This window comes from Panicum virgatum, chromosome 9K (assembly GCF_016808335.1).
Source record: "Panicum virgatum strain AP13 chromosome 9K, P.virgatum_v5, whole genome shotgun sequence".
Lineage (NCBI taxonomy): Eukaryota > Viridiplantae > Streptophyta > Magnoliopsida > Poales > Poaceae > Panicum > Panicum virgatum.
In genome coordinates, this window is record NC_053144.1 from 19,106,605 (window position 1) to 19,126,732 (window position 20,128).

Sequence of the window (20,128 nt, forward strand, 5' to 3'; positions counted from 1 at the left end):
TGGTTAGTGGATAGGCGCTTTTAGCAGTTAACGAGGGTGTATCACAAGCGAGCAGGACTGACGAGGATGTATCACAAGCGAGGACTGCTGGAGTGCATAAGAATAGAGTAGAAGGTAGAGTAGAGCACGTAACTAGCAAGTCAAATATTTATTTGCTACTACTATTGGCTTTGCACGTGCGCTGCTTGCTAGCTTGAGCGCTCGTTCGCTGCTTTATTGCCGCGGCGCACGATCGCCAATTAGCGCTCCCCGGACTGACGAGGATGTATCACAAGCGAGGACTGCTGGAGTGCATACCATTTGCTGTAACGAAGACATTGAGGAGCCCAGAAGTACATGTACATAGCTCGGATGATAAACAGTGATAGGCGCAGACATCAGATGACAAAATAACGACAAGCACCATAACAAATGTTATTTACAGGGCCCTAAGGAAAACTATTTACAGATTGGAGGTACTTTTATCTCGCAAACTTCATGAGCGTAGACTTGTGAGATCTTATCACCCATCCAAATGGATGCAAATCTATGTCAGTTATTCCTCTAGTTCCTTCAGAAGAGAAGGCTGATGTGTCAAGCGTCTAAAACTTCGTCAGTTGTTGGCGTCTAGCTTACTCTCAGCCTCGTCCACGATCTCAAGTTCGCCCAACAAAGCAGCCAGTTTCCTTGTATCCTCGTCTTGCTTGCTCTGCGGGGCCTTCTCGCGGTATCCCGAAGCATTCATGTTCTGTGACAGGGCATCGTGTTGCCTGCAATTTTAATGGAAAAGCGCGCGACGTTACCACTGAATACCACCGTGGAAGCTACTTCTTCGATACAGTGATGATTGAACAGCAGCGATATTCCGACTGCTCTTACCTTTGTATCCCCTCCTTCTCCTTAGCTTCTCACGCTCAGCTTTAGTGTCCAGGGCTCCCCGGAGCTGGAGGTACACGGATAGATCCTTGTTGACGATATGTGTGGCGCAATCAAGAGGAGTTGGGTCATCTTCGAACAGGATCTGGTAGAACACCATTAGGATGAGCGCTTTGTCTTACTTACCGGTGCCTTTGACTTCGACAGATTAGTAATATAAATACAGGGAGCAACAAATGGATGATGTATCGAACCTTAAGAGATGATACAGAAGCAAGTGTTGTAATATAAGAATGGTAGGAGCGTATGGTGGCAGTAGTCTCCAAGCCTCGGCAAAGCACAAAAGCAGGACGTCTGTTCAGGTGCAAACAGAAAACACGGAATTAGATTCAAATGAATCAGAAGAATCAAATGAAATGGCACGTCATCTGTCACGCAATGCTAACACAGATAGCACATGTCATGGACTGTACAAACCTTTCATACGCATCTGTTGATGGCCGAAGTGATCGTAGCTTGTTCACAGTATCTAACACAATCTCCACTTCATTTTCGATTTGATCATTTGTCCATTCCTGCCAACCAAAAGAAAAGGTTTCCCTTGAGATCTATTGCAGGATGCAGAGTTGCTCAATCTCCCAAATTGATGCAGATGCCATATCCTATTCTTCATTTGTATTTCATTAAACAGGTTCTAACTATTATCTCACAAATAAATTAACAAATCAAATTAGAATCCCAAAAAAGAAAAAAACGAGACGGGAAGAGGCAGACCGCCTCCCCGCATTTTACTCAAATTAGAGTTCAGAACATCGAATTCCTGGAACATCAAGCTTGTCCTTAAAAGTAGTAACTTACCTGTACAACTGTGGGGTATTCTGATATCATAATGGAATCTTTCGTACAGGCTTGTTTAGGTTGAGGAAGACGCTGCCAAAGCTCCTCAGTTATGTAAGGCATGAATGGATGGAGCAGGCGCAAACCCATGTCCAAGCATACCCATAGTGTGTCTCTAGAGGCACCTCTTGCAGATTCAAACTCTTGAGATTCATTGAAATAAGGTTTTATTGCTTCAATATATACATCGCAAAGCTGGTACTGCCACCATGAGTATATAGAGGACGTAGCCTCAGAGAATTTATACGCTTCTAGTGATGACTCAGTCTTGCCAACAGCCTTGTTAGGTACTGAGAGTATCCATTTGCAGACAGGTGGCAAAGAACACACTGCAATAGTTGCTGGTGGGACATACTGATTTCCAAGCTTGTTCATGGCAAAACGAATGGCATTCCACAGCTTATTGCACCACTGTCGATACCCATGCACTCTTTTGATATCCAGGTTTATCTTGTCAGACTGCAATACAAGAGAACTTTTACTACAAGAAGTTGACAAGGACTGTCGGTACCTCTGGACTAGGGTACTCCCTCTTGCTGTGTCAAGACTCGCATAGTTATCCGTAACTACGCCCTAAGGGGCTAAGCAGCCGGACCCATGGGGTCCGGCTCCATCTCACCGACGGTCCCGGACCCGCTTCCCGCTCGGGAACAGGTCCGGTGTCACCACGTGTCCTAGAGGTGTTGCTGTGTCTAGGCGAGAGCCTCGTAGTTATCCTTGACTACGCGCTGACGGCCTGAGCAGCCAGGCCCTCGCGGTCCGAGGCCTTTCTCACCTGGTTAGCGGCCCCGGACCCGTCCCTTGCTAGGGAAGGGTCCGGAGACGCCACGTGTCCCGGAGAAGGGAGCACTCAGCCAAAACAGCCGGGGGCCCCGGACCGCCCACGGGGTCCCGGATCCCTCAGCGGGGAGGGAACAGACACCCCGCCTAGGGGGTCCGGAGCCGCCACGTATCCGCAGGCGCAGCCACGCGTGCGGCTGCAAGGCTTCCTCGGGAAGACTCGCCCACCTACCGCATTTAATGCGGGAGGCGTTAAGTGCGCTTTGCCACAGCAGAGCCCGATGTGACTTTTGCCAGGCTGTACTGTTGATCGCGCGTTACCAAGACGCACAGTGCAGCCGCTGGCACCACCCACGCCACGCGCGTCAGTCTGCAACGCTAGTTAGACACGACAGCTCGGCGACGGAGTATCATGACGCCTACGCGGTAGACCCAACAGTCTACGCCGCAACCTACACCGCCTCAACGGGCACCTCGCCGATGGGACAGGTGAAGACCCCCCCTCGGTCAGAGAGTCTACAAGGCGATGAAGCGTATCCGGCAAGAGATTCACAAAGCACTGTTAAATGTCTTTTTCGTGGTATACTATACATCCTCGTTGGGCCCACCTGACGGGGTCCAACACCTGTGTACGCGCCTCCCTTGCGCTATAAAAGGGAGACGCCCGTTAGAGAAGAACTCAAGTCTCAAAAGGGGACTTGGAGGCAGAGGGTAGACTCATCCACGAACACAAGAGCAATAAAACTCTCAGTAGACGTAGGGTATTACGCTCCGGCGGCCCGAACCACTCTAAATCCCCGTGTGTTCTTGTGTGCTTACTTCATGAGTAGATCTGTAGAATCGCTTGCACTTCCTCGAGTAACCACCCTCTGGGATTAGGCGGGTGCACTACTCCACCCGGCTGTGGGCCTCCTCCTTGAGCCACGACATCTGGCGCCGTCCGTGGGGAGCGCGCAAGCGTTGGCCAGATCTTCGCTCACCTCCTGGCTTCTGAGGTTGAGCTCATCCTCTGCAACGACGACGAGAAGATGAATGGTGGCATGGAGTCACCTACGCCGCATGCCCTGACACCGAGGCAGCAGTGTCCTCGGTGCAGTGGCGCACGGCAGCGGCCCCTGCTGTGCGTCGCCACTACGACACCTCAGAGCCGGCACGGTGGCACGCAGGGGCGACGCCTGCTGCGCGTCACCCTGCGACACCTTAGCATCGGCTCAAGGTTTTCTCTCAAGCAACCCCCGGGGGTCCCCTGCGGCGGCACGGCATCGGCTCAAGGTTTCCTCTCAAAATGGAGCCTGGAGCCGACGGCTGTGGCTCGGAAAGGATGTCTATCGCCTTCTTCCACGCCTGGCTCAAGCCTCCCTTGGAGCTACTGCAGACAGGCGTCGACCCCCACCGCAAGGCCCGGGGGCCCTGTGCCAGCACCAAGGTGGAGCCGGCGAACGACCGCCCTTCTCCACGCTCCGTGCTCGTCCAAACGAGCACCCGTCCTTCCGCTGCGCCAGGGTGACAAGCTGGCTTCAGCTCAATATGAGCGGCCATCGGGCTGGCTTCCGACGGCAGCTGGCAACGGCAAGGCCACTCCCATTCAAAGCTAAAGAAGTTGTTCTCATGCTATCTGAGCATGAAACAGCTCTTGTGCTGAGGAGGGCCCTGCAAGCTCCCGAGGTGATGCTGGATGATGCTGTATAGGCACGTCCAGGGCGCCTTCGCCCCCAACGACTGAGAGGAACCTCCAAGGTGGCAGTTCCACTCCGGCCAGGAACGTGCATGCCTTACGGGGCGACGGCTGTAGGTTACCACTAGATAGGATTGAGTGTGTTTCTCCTTTGTAATGATATGGTGCCTACGTGTGGTCCAGAGCGGTAAAGATCCGCCCTTGTAAACCCGACCTCTGGCTTCATCGCACAAACAGGCGACACCAGCGAGTGGTCCAGAGCGGTAGAGGTCCGCCCTCGTAATCCCGACCTCTGATGTACACCACGAATCACGTAATAAAGGAGATTTGCTTTCTCAGTCTTATCTTTACATTAACCTAATTGCACTCATCCGTTCAGCTTGCATGTTTTTCCCTCTCCCGTGCGGAGTCTTTTTTCTTTTCGCTAACGATCCAAATTGAGTTGTTGGCTTGTGGTCAGGTCGGGACACCCCTTCTAGCTGGAAGGCGGTTCAAACTTCTAGGGACCTGCTCCGGGGAAGTGGTGCTTGTATCCTGGGGCGGAGAAGATCTGCGTAGTCGCTTAGCCTGGTAATGTACCCTAAGCCTACGCACTTCACCGCCCTGTTACAAGTACCCTAGTATCCGAGGCTGCCGTACCTAGAGGTCCGGACTCCTTTCTAGTATAAGGCGTGGTTTCCTATGCCCTACCGCGAAGTCCGGTGACGTATCTCGTTGGATCGATGGCGACAACTCAAGTCCACTCCGGTGGCCCGCTCCGGCGGAGACCGCTCGCCACGGTCGATCAAGTCCACTCCGGTGCCCCGCTCCGGCGGAGACCGCTCGCCACGGTCGCTCAAGTCCACTCCGGTGGCCCGCTCCGGCGGAGACCGCTCGCCACGGTCGCTCAAGTCCACTCCGGTGGCCCGCTCCGGCGGAGACCGCTCGCCACGGTCGCTCAAAGTCCACTCCGGTGGCCCGCTCCGGCGGAGACCGCTCCCACGGTCGCTCAAGTCCACTCCGGTGGCCCACTCCGGCGGAGACCGCTCGCCACGGTCGCTCAAGTCCACTCCGGTGGCCCGCTCCACGGTCGCCTGGAGCCGGGTCCGGGGAAGTGGTGCTTGCTCCCTGGGTGGTTCGAGGTCCGTGCAGCCGCTTAGCTTGGTTCCGTACCCTAAGCCTGCACCTTCGCCGCCCTGCAGAGAGCGCTCTAGTACCTGAACCTGGCAACAAGTGCTACGGACTTTAGGGGGGTCCGGAGCACCCGCTCGCAACATGAGCACACCAACACAGCCAAGTTGCGCTAGAACACATCACGATAATGGCCCCACCTGCGGGTTCGTACCTCCCCCGAGGTGGGCCCGGGGGCCACTGTCGGTACCTCTGGACTAGGGTACCCCCTCTTGCTGTGTCAAGACTCGCGTAGTTATCCGTAACTACGCCCTAAGGGACTAAGCAGCCAGACCCCTAGGGTCCGACTCCATCTCACTGACGGTCCCGGACCCGCTTCCCGCTCGGGGACAGGTCCGGTGTCACCACGTGTCCTAGAGGTGTTGCTGTGTCTAGGTGAGAGCCTCGTAGTTATCCTTGACTACGCGCTGACGGCCTGAGCAGCCAGGCCCTCGCGGTCCGAGGCCTTTCTCACCCGGTCAGCGGCCCCGGACCCGTCCCTTGCTAGGGAAGGGTCCGGAGACGCCACGTGTCCCGGAGAAGGGAGCACTCAGCCAAAACAGCCGGGGGCTCTGGACCCCCCACGGGGTCCCGGACCCCCATATACTATCCGGACCCCTCAGCGGGGAGGGAACAGACACCCCGCCTGGGGGGGGTCCGGAGCCGCCACGTATCCGCAGGCGCAGGCACGCGCGCGGCTGCGAGGCTTCCTCGGGAAGACTCGCCCACCTACCGCATTTAATGCGGGTGGCGTTAAGCGCGCTCTGCCGCAGCAGAGCCCGAGGTGACTTTTGCCAGGCTGTACTGTTGATCGCGCGTTACCAAGGCACACAGTGCAGCCGCTGGCGCCACCCACGCCACGCGTGTCAGTCTGCAACGCCAGTTAGACACGACAGCTCGACGATGGAGTATCATGACGCCTACGCGGTAGACCCAACAGTCTACACCGCAACCTACACCGCCTCAACGGGCACCTCGCCGATGGGACAAGTGAAGACCCCCCCTCGGTTAGAGAGTCTACAGGGCGATGAAGCGTATCCGGAAAGATATTCACAAAGCACTGTTAAATGTCTTTTTCGTGGTATACTATACATCCTCATTGGGCCCACCTGACGGGGTCCAACACATGTGTACGCGTCTCCCTTGCGCTATAAAAGGGAGACGCCCGTTAGAGAAGAACTCAAGTCTCAAAAGGGGACTTGGAGGCAGAGGGTAGACTCATCCACGAACACAAGAGCAATAAAACTCTCAGTGGACGTAGGGTATTATGCTCCGGCGGCCCGAACCACTCTAAATCCCAGTGTGTTCTTGTGTGCTTGCTTCATGAGTAGATCTGTAGAATCGCTTGCACTTCCTCGAGTAACCACCCTCTGGGATTAGACGGGTGCACTACGCCACCCGGCTGTGGCCCTCCTTCTTGAGCCACGACAAGGACAATAGGAAGAAAAAAAATTTAGCATTAGTAACCTGAGTGTAGGAAATCAGGGCAAAGCGAAGGGCATTGGTACCCCACTCTGGAATGCCATTAGGGAAATCCTTCCTCTGCCCTTCTTTTGCTTTCTCTATCTCTTTTGGATCCAGGTTGCCATCTTCTAACTTTTTCTGAAGATTTTCCAGTGATATGCCATTTATTACATCAATGGGATCGATGACATTTCCCAGTGACTTGGCCATTTTACGGCCATGTGCATCACGAATAATTGGATGCAAATAAACCTGATAAACAGATAAGATATTAAACACTCATCAGGGTTTCATCTTTTAATTTTGAAGGCGTCATTCCTACTATGTGTGCCAACTGGAGTTTCTAACTTGGACCCAGAAGTCAGGTTAATGTCTATAGGTGATCATAGTGGACTACACTACATGTCTATATTAATATGCAGGTAAAAGATGTGACAAATATGTGAAGCAAGTAAATCAGTAATGCAGAGAAATAAATGGTTGAGAGTAGTTTAAGACGACCAAGAGTACCATGTGATAGTACCATGTGAGATTTAAAAGCCGGCTGATTTCGGCTGATTTAATAGTACCATATGAGAAGAAATAAGCCAAAACAAGCCGAAATAAGCCGGGAAAAGAGAAGCGAACAGGGCCTCAGGTGTTCTATAACAGGTCAAACCGATGGAAGCTAAATAGTTCAAGCACCATGCATGGGTTTGGCCTCAAGAAAGTGTTGGTGTATATTGAGCTCATATGTATAGAGGCTCATCTAGAGGCCCATGTATAAGAATTATATATACCCACCCTTCTAGGGTTTGAGTAATACATCTATTATTCCCTCCTACATGGTATCATTAGCCTAGGGTTAGCCTCTCTCTCCTCTCTCCTCCCTCTCCTGCCAGCTGCCGCCGCCGCCGGCAGCCATGGCCGGCCGCCGGCGCCTCCCCCCTCCTCTTTCCCTCCCCTCCCCTCCCCTCCTCCACTGCTGCTGCTGCCGCCGCCGGCCCTGCGCCGGGCGCGTGGCTCGTGCCGGCCGCCGGCCCAGCCGCCTGTGAAGCATCCCCTCATAAGAGAAGACTTGAAAGTGATACAATATCAGTCTCAGGAGGCTGGTAACACTTTTATTACATCAGATGGTACATCACCGTACAACTCTACGCGGAAGTGGGCAGTGAAGTGCCACTATCGCGAGGATAACAACTAACACCCACACAACGATATTAACTACGAAGAGGGGGTCATAAGAGCCTTGCGCCATACGGAACTTCCTGCGGGCGACCCTAACCACAGGCAAGGTTGGGTGCAGGACGGAACCCCTACTCAACGTCTTCGAGAATGAAGTCTGGATCTTCCTCTGTAAAAATTAAGAATGGGGTGAGTACAAACATACTCAGCAAGTCCAAACACACCCACGGAGGGGTTTAAATAGAATATAATGCACAGGGTAAATCAAGGATAAGGATAGGGTTTAATTTGCGAAAAGCAAATTTTTATGCAGGGGTTCGTTTGAAAGAAAAGATTTCCAAAGCAAGTTTTTCTTGTACCGGGTAACACGTAGTGTTGATCCACACAGGATCCAAGTTTTAAGTTGCTACCGGACTCCTCATCCGCCGTAGCATACGGCACAACTGCCGGACACCTTTCCAAAACAACTCACGCCAACCCATCCATTCCCAGAAGAAACACTAGTTATGTGACCACACCGTAACTCACCCAGTACCGTGGGTATAGCTATTCGAATAGATTTTATACTCTGCAGAGGTGTGCAACTTTACCCACAAGCGGGGTACCACAACTCGACCTGTGGACATCTCCTGTACTCAGCATGTCTGGCTACAAATATTATCTGGTTATTGTTGATGATTTTTCTCATTACTCTTGGACTTTCCCTTTGCGCGCCAAGTCTGAGACCTTCCCCACCCTCCTCCACTTCTTTGCCTGGGTGTCCACTCAGTTCGGCCTCACCGTTAAGGCCGTCCAGTGCGACAACGGGCGAGAGTTCGATAACTCCACCTCCCATTCCTTCTTCCTGTCTCGGGGTGTTCAACTGCGTATGTCTTGTCCGTATACCTCTCCTCAGAACGGCAAGGCTGAGCGGATGATTCGCACGACGAACGACATCGTGCGCACCCTTCTGATCCAAGCCTCTCTGCCCCCGCGCTTCTGGGCTGAGAGCCTCCACACCGCCACCTACCTGCTCAACCACCTTCCGTCCACTGCTTCCCCTGCTCCCACTCCACACCACGCTCTCTTCGGTACCCCTCCTCGCTACGACCACCTTCGGGTCTTCGGGTGTGCGTGTTACCCTAACACCTCCGCCACCGCTTCTCACAAGCTGGCGCCCCGCTCGACTCGTTGTGTGTTCCTCGGGTACTCCCCTGACCACAAGGGGTACCGATGCTTCGACCTCACATCTCGCCGCGTCCTGATCTCCCGACACGTCGTCTTTGAAGAGTCGGATTTCCCCTACTCCACCTCCTCCACACCTTCTCCTGACCCCGAGCTGGAGTATCTGTTTCCGACTGACCCGGTGGTTCAGCCACCATTAACTGTATGTTCTTTCCCTGCAGGTTTTCCCGGCGCACCGGCACCGCTTCCGCTAATCCCTGCTACGCCGAGCGCGGCCCCGGTGCCTGCGGTCGCGCCACGCGTGGCACCCGGACCTCCGGTCGTGCCGCGCGCAGACCCGGTGTCTCCCGCTGCGCCACACGCGGCCCCGGTGCCTTCTCCTGCACCTGTGCGGTACGCTCAGCCAGTGCAGGTGTACCGGCGTCGGTCGGCGTCGACACCGGCGCCGCCTCTCGCTCCGGAGGCTCCTGCGATGCCTACACCGGAGCCGTCGCCGACGCCGCCTCCTCCGGCTCCCTCTTGAGCCGAGCCGGAGGTGTACCACCCACCAGTCATCCATCGGGATCCTTGGCATATTCATCCCATGGTGACTCGGCAGATGGCGTCTCAGGCCGCGACTCTCACCGCCACCGAGGGAGAGCCGCGAGTCTCTCCGGTACCCTCATCTGTTCGCGACGCCTTGGCGGATCCTCACTGGTGTCGAGCGATGGAAGAGGAGTACGCGGCTCTCCTCACCAACCAGGCGTGGGACCTCGTGCCGCGTCCGTCTGGTTGCAATGTGGTGACTAGCAAGTGGATATGGACGTATAAGCGTCGGGCTGACGGCACACTGGAGCGCTACAAGGCTCGCTGGGTTCTCCGAGGGTTCACCCAGCGGCATGGTGTGGACTATGATGAGACCTTCAGTCCAGTGGTGAAGCCGCTACAGTGCGCACGGTCCTCTCGCTTGCGCTCTCGCGCTCTTGGCCTGTGCACTAGCTGGACGTGAAGAATGCGTTTCTTCACAGCACTCTGTCAGAGACTGTCTACTGCTCTCAGCCAGCGGGATTTGTGGACTCGAGTCGTTCGGATATGGTCTGCCGGCTCAACAAGTCTCTCTATGGTCTGAAGCAGGCTCCTCGGGTTTGGTACTCTCGGTTCGCCACGTTCTTGCAAACATTGGGGTTCACCGAGGCCAAGTCTGACACGTCTCTCTTCGTCTACCGCCGTGGGGTTGAGGCTGCATATCTGCTGCTCTATGTCGATGACATTGTGCTCACCGCCTCCAGTAAGCAGTTGCTTCAGAGTGTCATCTTCTCTTTGCAGCAGGAGTTCTCTATGAAGGATCTTGGTCAGCTCCACCACTTCTTGGGCTTCACTGTTGAGCCTCGCCCGTCTGGTCTTCTTCTTCACCAGCGGCAGTACGCACTTGATATCTTGGAGCGGGCTAAGATGACTGATTGCAAGCCCTGCTCCACTCCTATCAACACTCAGGCGAAGCTGTCTGCTGATCTGGGTGATCCGGTGGCTGATCATACTGCCTACCGGAGTCTGGCCGGCGCTTTGCAGTACCTCACCTTCACTAGGCCGGACCTCACCTACGTTGTCCAGCAGGTCTGTCTCCATATGCATGATCCCCGGGAGTCACACCTTGCTGCGCTGAAGCGTCTCCTCCGCTACGTCCGTGGCACAGTGGACCTCGGCCTGTTGCTTCACCGCTCGTCCTCTGCTGAGCTGGTGGTCTACACTGACGCTGACTGGGCTGGCTTCCTGGACACTCGTCGCTCCACTTCCGGCTACGCCGTCTTCCTGGGCGGCAACCTGGTCTCCTGGTCGTCCAAGCGGCAGCCGGTTGTCTCCCGCTCCAGTGCTGAGGCAGAGTACCAGGCTATCGCTAACGGCGTGGCGGAGGCGTCCTGGCTACGACAGTTCTTGGCGGAGCTCCACAGCCCGCTCGCCAAGAGCACGCTCGTCTACTGCGACAACGTCAGTGCCGTGTATCTCTCCACCAACCCCGTCCAGCATCAGCGGACGAAGCATGTGGATATTGACCTGCACTTCGTGCGCGACAGAGTCGCCATCTGCGATATTCGGGTACTCCATGTCCCGACTACCTCCCAGTTTGCTGACATCTTCACCAAGGGGCTGCCCTCCTCGACCTTCTCAGAGTTTCGCTCCAGCCTCAACGTAGCCGGTGGCTAGTTGTGGCTGCGGGGGGGGGGTATTAGTCCTTTGTACTCTCTTCTTGTCCAGTCTTAAACACCGCTGCGCCGGTTGTTCAGACTGCGGGGGGGGGGGGGGGGTGTTGGCTTTCTTGTTGTCCAATCTTGAACACCGCTGTGCCGGTAGTTCAGACTGCGGGGGGGGTGTTGGTGTATATTGAGCTCATGTGTATAGATGTCCATGTATAGGAATTATATATACCCACCCTTCTAGGGTTGGAGGAATACATCCATTATTCACTCCTACATAAAGAACCTATAAATTTCTATTTAATTTACAATTAAACATTAGGAAACTGTTACAGTGTTAATGTGGCAGAAACGTTAACAGGACAGCTATTGACAAGATAAGAACTTGGCACAGTTGCAATTTTCTATTACCTTTTGAAATGGCACATCACCACCAAGTTGCATTCCCATCATCACCATCCGTGCTACCCAAAAGAAGAGGATATCTGATCCAGTTTCAAGGACAGAACTAGGGTAGAATGTACTAAGATCAGGTTTATCATCTGGCCAACCGAGTACGCTTAATGGAAAGAGGCCAGATGAAAACCATGTATCTAGTACATCAGGATCTTGATATAACTGATATTTCTTCCCTGGATACCTCTGGTTTGCCTCCAGGATTGCATCATTTTCACCCCTTGCGATAATCCAGTGGTCACTGTAAGAACCCATGTCTTTCTCTTCATCATCTTCTAATGTCACATACCAAGCAGGTATGCGGTGTCCCCCACCAAAGTTGTCTTGAAATACACCAATCATGTATGTTTTCAAGCCATCTGCAACACAGACAAAACTCATGCGGCATTTATCATTTGTCTACTAATTCAAGGAGAATGAACACGACATATACTTAAAAGGTATGCACTCCAGAAGTAAGAAAATATATATTACCTATACCAGTCTTGCTCATATTGTGGAGGAATGATCTCAATTTTTTTGGACTTTACAGCATCAAGAGCTCCCTTTGCCATAGAGTTACAACTAACAAACCATTGTGGCTTCATCATTGGCTCCACGACATCTTTAGACCTTGAACACAGACTCAAGCTCATCACATTACTTTTTGTGCCGCGGTAGAGTCCCTTGATTGATAAGTGCAAACTGATTATAATTTTGCAATCACAATTACAATAATAACAAAATACAGGAAAACATGGATGGTAGCAGCAAGATGTATAGGCAACAAGTTTCAACTACAAATAAGAAAAGGAAAAAGTCTAATTTTGGCCCCTCAACTCTTTACAAAGTCTAGTTTTGACCCTCAACTACAAACCGTCCAGTACCAGTACCCCAACTACCAAAACCGTTCACTTTTAGCACCTGACTCTGATTTTGGTGGTTTTCATCTGACATGGCACATGTTGACCGGTATTGACCCGATGACGTGGACAAACAGGGCACATGTTCTCTAGCTCGTCACCGACGTCCGGTCCCCGCACAACCACATCCGCGTCGCCGACGTGTCCCCGCGCGCCGCGGGCCACCCGCTGGCCGGCGCCCGCCTCCTCCTCCTCGACGACCCCGGCAACATCCACTCCCTCTCGTTCCCCCGCTGCGCCCGCCGCTGCCCGCTCACCGCCACCTACCTCGACGCCTTCGCCACGCTCCCGCCGCTCCTCCCGCGCTGTCCTCGGCTTCGGCGCCGGCTCCGCGGCCCGCGCGCTCCTCCACTTCCACCCAGACCTCTCCGTGGCTCCACCCAGATGTCCTGGCCGTCGCCCGTGACTTCTTCGGCCTCGCTGAGCTCAAGAAGGACCACGCGGCGCGCTTGTCCGTGCACGTCGGCGAGCCGAGCTCGAGAAGGACCACGTGGCGCCGGAATTGAAGGGGAAAGGGACCAGGGAGGCCGAGGGGCTCACCACGAACTCATTTTGGGGGTTGATTTGGGCGGAGGAGGGCCGGAGAAGTAGATCGACGTGAGGGGGCAGAGCTCGTGGTGCTCCAATGGCGGCCGGCGGCAGGGCCACTAATTCCGACCGATTCAACTGTAGTTCGTCGACACCACAGTGCCCAGGAAGGAGCACGCCGCCGATGCGTTCCAGAGCATGTACGCACAGATGGCCTGCAGGCTTTGCCAGCGCCACGCTGTGCTCCGCGTGGGCGCTGTCTTCGCGTCGGGCCTCCTCCGCGCCATCCACTTCCTGCAGCTCCACTGGGAGCATGTACGCTATGCTCCGATGCCTCGCCGGTTCAACCGGTGCTGAAGACTTGGCTCCTGCGCGCTTGACATCGTCTCTGGAACATGGTACGTTGAATGCACCGATGCCTATCTTGAAGCCGTCGGTTCAACCGGTGCTTCACTTGATCTTCACATGATCTCCAGAGGCGCACAGACTTGTGCCAATAGCCAGACCGTCGGATCACCCGACAACCATCGGATGCACCGATGCTAGGGGCATCGGTTCTTCCAGTACTACTGATTTCAGTAGAACTCGTCCAATTCAGCGTTTCTTTGAGTTCTTTCTTCGTGTTTTGCTTTGCATGGCCTTTCTACTTCATCCCTGGGATCTAGAAATGTTCACTTAACAAAAGCATTAATCCCATTGATTGCGTTGTCATTCGATCACCAAAAACACTTGAAATGGCATAAATGGTGCCATGTTCATTACAATCTCTCCCTTTTTGGTGATTGATGACAACACAATCAAAGCAAGCATAATATTTGCAAAAATTGACAAATTTAATCGCTTGATATCAATTGAAACCAATTGAAACCACTTACACTTGCTTGGATGCTTACCACCATCCAATGATGGCTTGGCCTCCCCCTAAAGCCATGATTTCCCCCTTTGTTCCTCCCCCTATCTTGATACTTCTCCCTCATGACTTGATTCACTTAGGTATTTCTCCCCCTTTGGGATATGCTTCTTCTCCTTGAGAAAATACCTTGCTTTGATCCACATTTCTCCCCCTTTGGAATCAAATCACCTAAAAGGTCTTGCTCCTAAAAAAAGTCTTGCAAAACAATATAGCTCCAGAGAAGATTAGTAGTCTAGAGAGTTAGTTCCATGACTCATGATTCAATTGTATGATATCAATGAAGATACCAATTGAAAAATTTCACTATGGTGGATCACAAAATCACGAAACTAGCATGATATGAGCTAAGCTCTCCATCAGTATGTGCACAAAAAGATAATGTGAAAATCAAGTGCACAACTAGATGTTATAACTAGAGAGCTTAGATCATATCATGCACGGAGGTAGCTCTAAAAATTATAAGGAAATGACAATGATATCAATTGAATGAATTTAGAACCTTGCATACCCCCGGGGATAATTTGTTTACCTTGCATGTATCAATTTGAAAGTGACATGCAAATGATACCAAATGAAGTTGAATACCAATTGAAAGTCTTTGAGGTCAAGGAAATTTGATACACCAAGGTTAAGCAAATGTATGAGCACATAGCCTATGAACTTAGATATGAGCATTTAAGTTCAATAGAGCATGGCTCAATATGCATGAAAGCACAATTTATCTAATCACTCTTATAGAGTTGTTTGTTCACATTGATCGTGAGAAACATTCTCTTAGAGTGTTAACTCCATCGTGAGACTACAAAAGATAAACTTGGAAACATGTTAGTCTCAGAATTACAAACCATAGGATGAACTCCCCCTAAATGTGTGCATTTAGTGTTTGAATCACCAAGTAAAAGTATGCACATTGATTTTGACACAATTAGGAAGTTTACCCTATAGCTTGTGTTCATGATACATATATGAAATACCCCATGCAGAGGCATCGGTTCATCCGATGGTACGCAGATTTTTACTGACCGTTGGAACAACGGCTCCACGACTTGGAGGCCTATATATATGGCATCCCCCGGCCATTTGAAGCTTGCTGGAGTTGTTAGAAGTCACACACACACACACCCAATATCATCTCCAATCCATACAAGAGCTCATTGATCATATCCTTAGCCTTTAGCACTAGCCTTGTAAAGTGTGAGTGCTAGATTAGCTCTTAGTGAGTGAGATTGCAAGGCCTTGAGCCTTTGTGCTGTGGTTCTTTAGTGAACCAAAATAAGAGCTTGGTGCGCCGGCCCCTTGGAGCTGTGAAGCTCGCCGGCAACGTCATCGACCCTCCGACTTGGTGTGGAGCGGCGACGACACTTTGTGCGGGGACGTGGAGACCCCCATCCTTCGTAGAGAAGCTCCTTAGTGGAACCCGGGGCCAAGGTGACCGTGATTGTGTTCACAGAAGAGACTTGGTGGCCGAGTAGTAATACTCTTAGTGAGTGCTACAACAACGTGGATGTATGTGTGCCTTTGTGGCCAACCGAACCACGGGATAAACACCCGCGTCAAGAGTTTGCTATCTCCTATCCCGCTCATTAAGCTTCCGCATTTCATACTAGCAATTTGTATGCCTTTACTTTCATAGAGTAGCTTTTTGATAGGAAAGGCTATAAGTTGCTAAACTCTTTTGGGATAGGGGTTTCACACTAGAACAACCATAGTTGCACATCTAGATAGCTTATTTTAGTTTAAGTTTTGTGCAAACTAGTTGGAGCCATAGGTCTAAGTTTTTTTAAGTGCCTAATTCACCCCCTCCCCGTCTTAGGCTAGAGCACCCGATCCTTTCACCACGTCACCTCAAAACCACCAAAACCAGCCTCGAGGGTGAAAATTGAACGGTTTTAACAGTTGAGGTACCAAACTTACCCGGTTTTAGAGTTGGGGGTTAAAGTTGGACTTAGACAAGAGTTGAGGTGCCAAAAATGGACTTTTTCCATAAGAAAATGATTAGTAATCTACACACAAATGCCTCATATAGTATTGTCAGTCCATTGGTTCCTATCTTCGGCATCTTCTCCAGTCTCACCGTCTGCAGTGCTCCCGCTGTGACTGCGGGGGGATATTAGAGTATATTTGGGATATCTCTATAATATAGATAGGTTAGGATTGTATCCGGACTCTACCATACCATAGGAGAGGCTTGCCCTCCAAGTCATGTACCCCAATATATACCGGCTAGTCCCTGCGACATCATCAACCGTGTTTGCCGAGACATCGACGCCTAGATGTGCAGATACAAGAAGTACACACTGTCTGTTAGGGAATGGCGGGCATGGCTCGGCCTTCTTACCTCTCCTTAACTCATTCTGAATCCCTCTCCTGTACCTCTCTCCTGGAATGCCGGGAGTAATATTTTGTAATACTAACTATAAAAGTTAATGGTAGGTGGAGATCCCCCCCCCGATGTTGCTCGAAAAAAAAAAACCGGTTAGGCCTCAATGCAATATATCACCCACGCATTATACAGAATCCTATTTTGTATAATGCCAAGATCCACGTTGCTCTGGGGCAGGAAAACTACCCAGATTATGACAATGCAGCACAAGAACAAAGCTGAGGCAGGAAAAGACTATGATGGAATTACACTAGTAGATATAACGTCACTCCGAGGAAAGGAAAATTTTGATGTCATTCTTTTCCCATTTCAGCTATAAGGAAAGCGAATTGAACAAATGAAGACAGGAATGCTAACATGTAACAACAAAGTACACACACAATTACTTTTTGTAATAACTGCTAAGCTTCAGGTTCCAGGAAATCAAATTATGTGCAGAATTACTCTATGTATCTATGTAATGTATAAGTCAACAGTATTGCACTATAGAAATTTTTTCAAGTTGATTCAATTCAATTGTGAATTCTGAGTAACAATAAGATGGTTAAAATATCTAAATAAAAATGAATGCAAGGCAGCTACAAGATTGAGGTAGGATTAACTGGAATGAAATAGCAGCAAAAATAAATAATATAGCAACACCTTATTTTTCAAAGCATCAATAACAGCAGTTCGAGCAGAAAAACGTGGCATCCCTTCAAATTGCGAGCCTCCCATTTCATTTATTTTCCCATCATCTGTGAAAATATTAATGAACTCAAGGTTATGCCGTTCCCCAACCTTGAAGTCATTGGGATCATGAGCTGGTGTAATCTGCAAGATAGCAATAAAGTCCAAATCCAAAGTAGATATAAGAGAACAGTTTCAAAAAAAGTAGATATAAGAGTGGATACTTATAGCAATATGTAAATAGCCCCAATAGGAAAAATCGAAACCAACATATTCAAAACAGCATTTTGGGTGAGCAAACTAACCTTGACAGCACCAGTACCAAAATTAGGATCCACTAACTCAGCGTCACAAATTATTTTTAGCTTCCGGCCATTGAAAGGGTGTAGGGCATATTTTCCATGTAAGTGCTTATATCTTCCATGCTGCGGATGAACAGCTATGGCAGTATCACCAAGCATTGTTTCTATCCGTGTTGTTGCGACAATAATTTCACCTAAACCTTCCTCTAGAGGATAGGCGAAAGATACCAAAACACCAAATTGCACTGGAGACTTATAACCAGGAACCTCTAATGGAGTTTCCCCTGCAAGATCCTCATGGTCAACCTGAAAAGCAGTGATGGAAACATAACAATATCATACTGAAACATAATATTGGATGCTAACCAATTATGCCAGGAGCCAAACTGTCCACTGTATTGTTAATGTGGAATCCTTGTCTACCTCAATATCAGAAACTGCTGTTCGAAGTGTGCAATCCCAGTTCACAAGACGATGAGCTCTGCAAAAGAGTAACCCGTCAAGAAGATATATCGAGCAAAGATGGGACAACTCAAAATTTGTCACATAAATACACGCACAATGTTGATGTAGAATCAAAATACCACAAAGCAACATAACTTTCAACGAGAAAACTAACCTATAAATCAAACCATCCTTATACAGCCTAACAAAATCCTCAGTCACAGATTTTTATCTCAGCTCATCCATTGTAAAACACTGTACATAGATTGAAAAACTCGAAGTTTTAAAAAAAAAATAGTAACATAGATGTAGATATTCCAAGCTAAACCAACGAGAAAAACAAAAAGGAATACCTCGCGTGACCAATCAAGTGAGGCCCCAAGTATGCGAAGTTGTTTCAGAATGGCGCCACCATGCTGCTCTTTCCATTTGAGGACCTATGAAACAAATTATTATTCAACAAAGGGAACAAAGAAATGTGATAGTGAACCAGAAAACAAATTATTCAACAAAGGGAACAAAGAAATATGAGAATGAACCAGCAATTTATAATATGGAATGACAACCTGTTTCGTTTTTGCAAATACATGTGTGAATTGACATATAACATGTGAGTCCAGAGCCATTTTGTTAGGCTTATGGTTTTTTTTAAAAAAAAAATATTGCAGTATGGATATCAGTGTTCACTGACATGATTTATAGAACAAATATTTGGGCACTAAATCCTACATAGGTATTGAAACAATGCTTGTCAATGTGGCAATATAATACTTGACATATTACTACTGAAGATGAATTGGTCAGTGTAAGAAATAAAGCACCTACCTCACATAAAAACTTCTCACGTCCTACATCATGCCTTGATAGATTCTTCTCACGCATCAGTTTTTTCTCAACTACCACCTGATGGTGCAAAAACAAATAATTTAGCTGATATACTTGCTATCATATAAAATATTGATGAAGAGATAATCATGACACTCCCATACTTGTATACTACAACGAACAGCAAAATCTACCATAAGCGATATTTGATAACACAGAAAGCCTCATGCAGAGGAACATCTTGGGATCCCACATTTGTTTATGCACTGAACTTATCAGCCTAGTAAACAGAAAAATACCTGGGTTGCTATGCCAGCATGGTCCATTCCAGGAACCCATAAAGCATTGTAGCCTGACATCCTCCGCCAGCGAATTATAGCATCCTGAATCAAAATACAGGGAATCAATGATAGAAAATGATAACACACAATGAAGAAAAGGGCATATAATAAATAGTCAATACCTCAATAGCTGCCGTGATCGCATGGCCTATGTGAAGCACCCCAGTCACATTAGGGGGTGGCTGGACCTGAAAGCAAGTTGGTAAATTAAGAATAGATACATCAAACGATTCTTATTTGCATATTCTCTTACCCCCAAAAATGTTGTGTGAGATCAGATAACCGAGCAGCAACACACAGAGAGTGTGAGCTAGCAAATGTTTTAACTCTTTAGAAAATGAAGGCACTTACTATTACAAACGGTAGCTTTGAGCTTGCTGCATCTGCTTCAAAATATCGAGATGATTCCCACCAAGCATACCAGCTGCATGAAAAAAAGGGAGGGAAGGTAAATAGAAAAAATTATCCACATATTTCTTATATTGAGTTATAAAAAAGTTCTGATGATAAAAGTAGATGGAGATTGGAGAAACAAAAGCAGCATACGATTTCTCAACAGTTGCAGGGCTATATTGTTTTGCCATTTGAGGCGCCAGCAGTTTTTTCTGTCCAGCAGGAGTCTCCGGATCAATGAAATCCTCAGGGCTCTCATCCGTAGCACCTTTCTTTCTCAGCTTCTTATCACTCTTCTTAGCTCCGCCTCCATCAGGTACTGCTTGTGCCTACAGATAACCCACATCAACACTGCGGCGAAGATACAAAACAAAATCCATCACTTGAAGTTGAGCATTAAGCCGTTGCAGCCACCTGGAGCCTGGCTGCTTCCTTCTGTTTTGCTTTGATCTTCTTCTCCTCCTTCTCTCTCGCCTGTCAGAGAACAAGTCTGACAGCATTGATTAAAACTGGGCATCCACGGTCCACACAACTCGACCAAATTTCCAGTTACATCGTGTAAGCACAGGATATTCCAATTGGACTGTTAATACCTTCTGATCCTTCTTCAATTTCCGCTCCAACTCCTTCGCATCCAGCGGCTGCAGACACAT

At 49.8% G+C, this 20,128-nt stretch overlaps 1 pseudogene; it reads right to left on the reverse strand.

The window, feature by feature from the left end:
- Positions 1-441: 441 nt before the first annotated feature.
- On the reverse strand, positions 442-20,128 carry LOC120647794 (annotated as a pseudogene).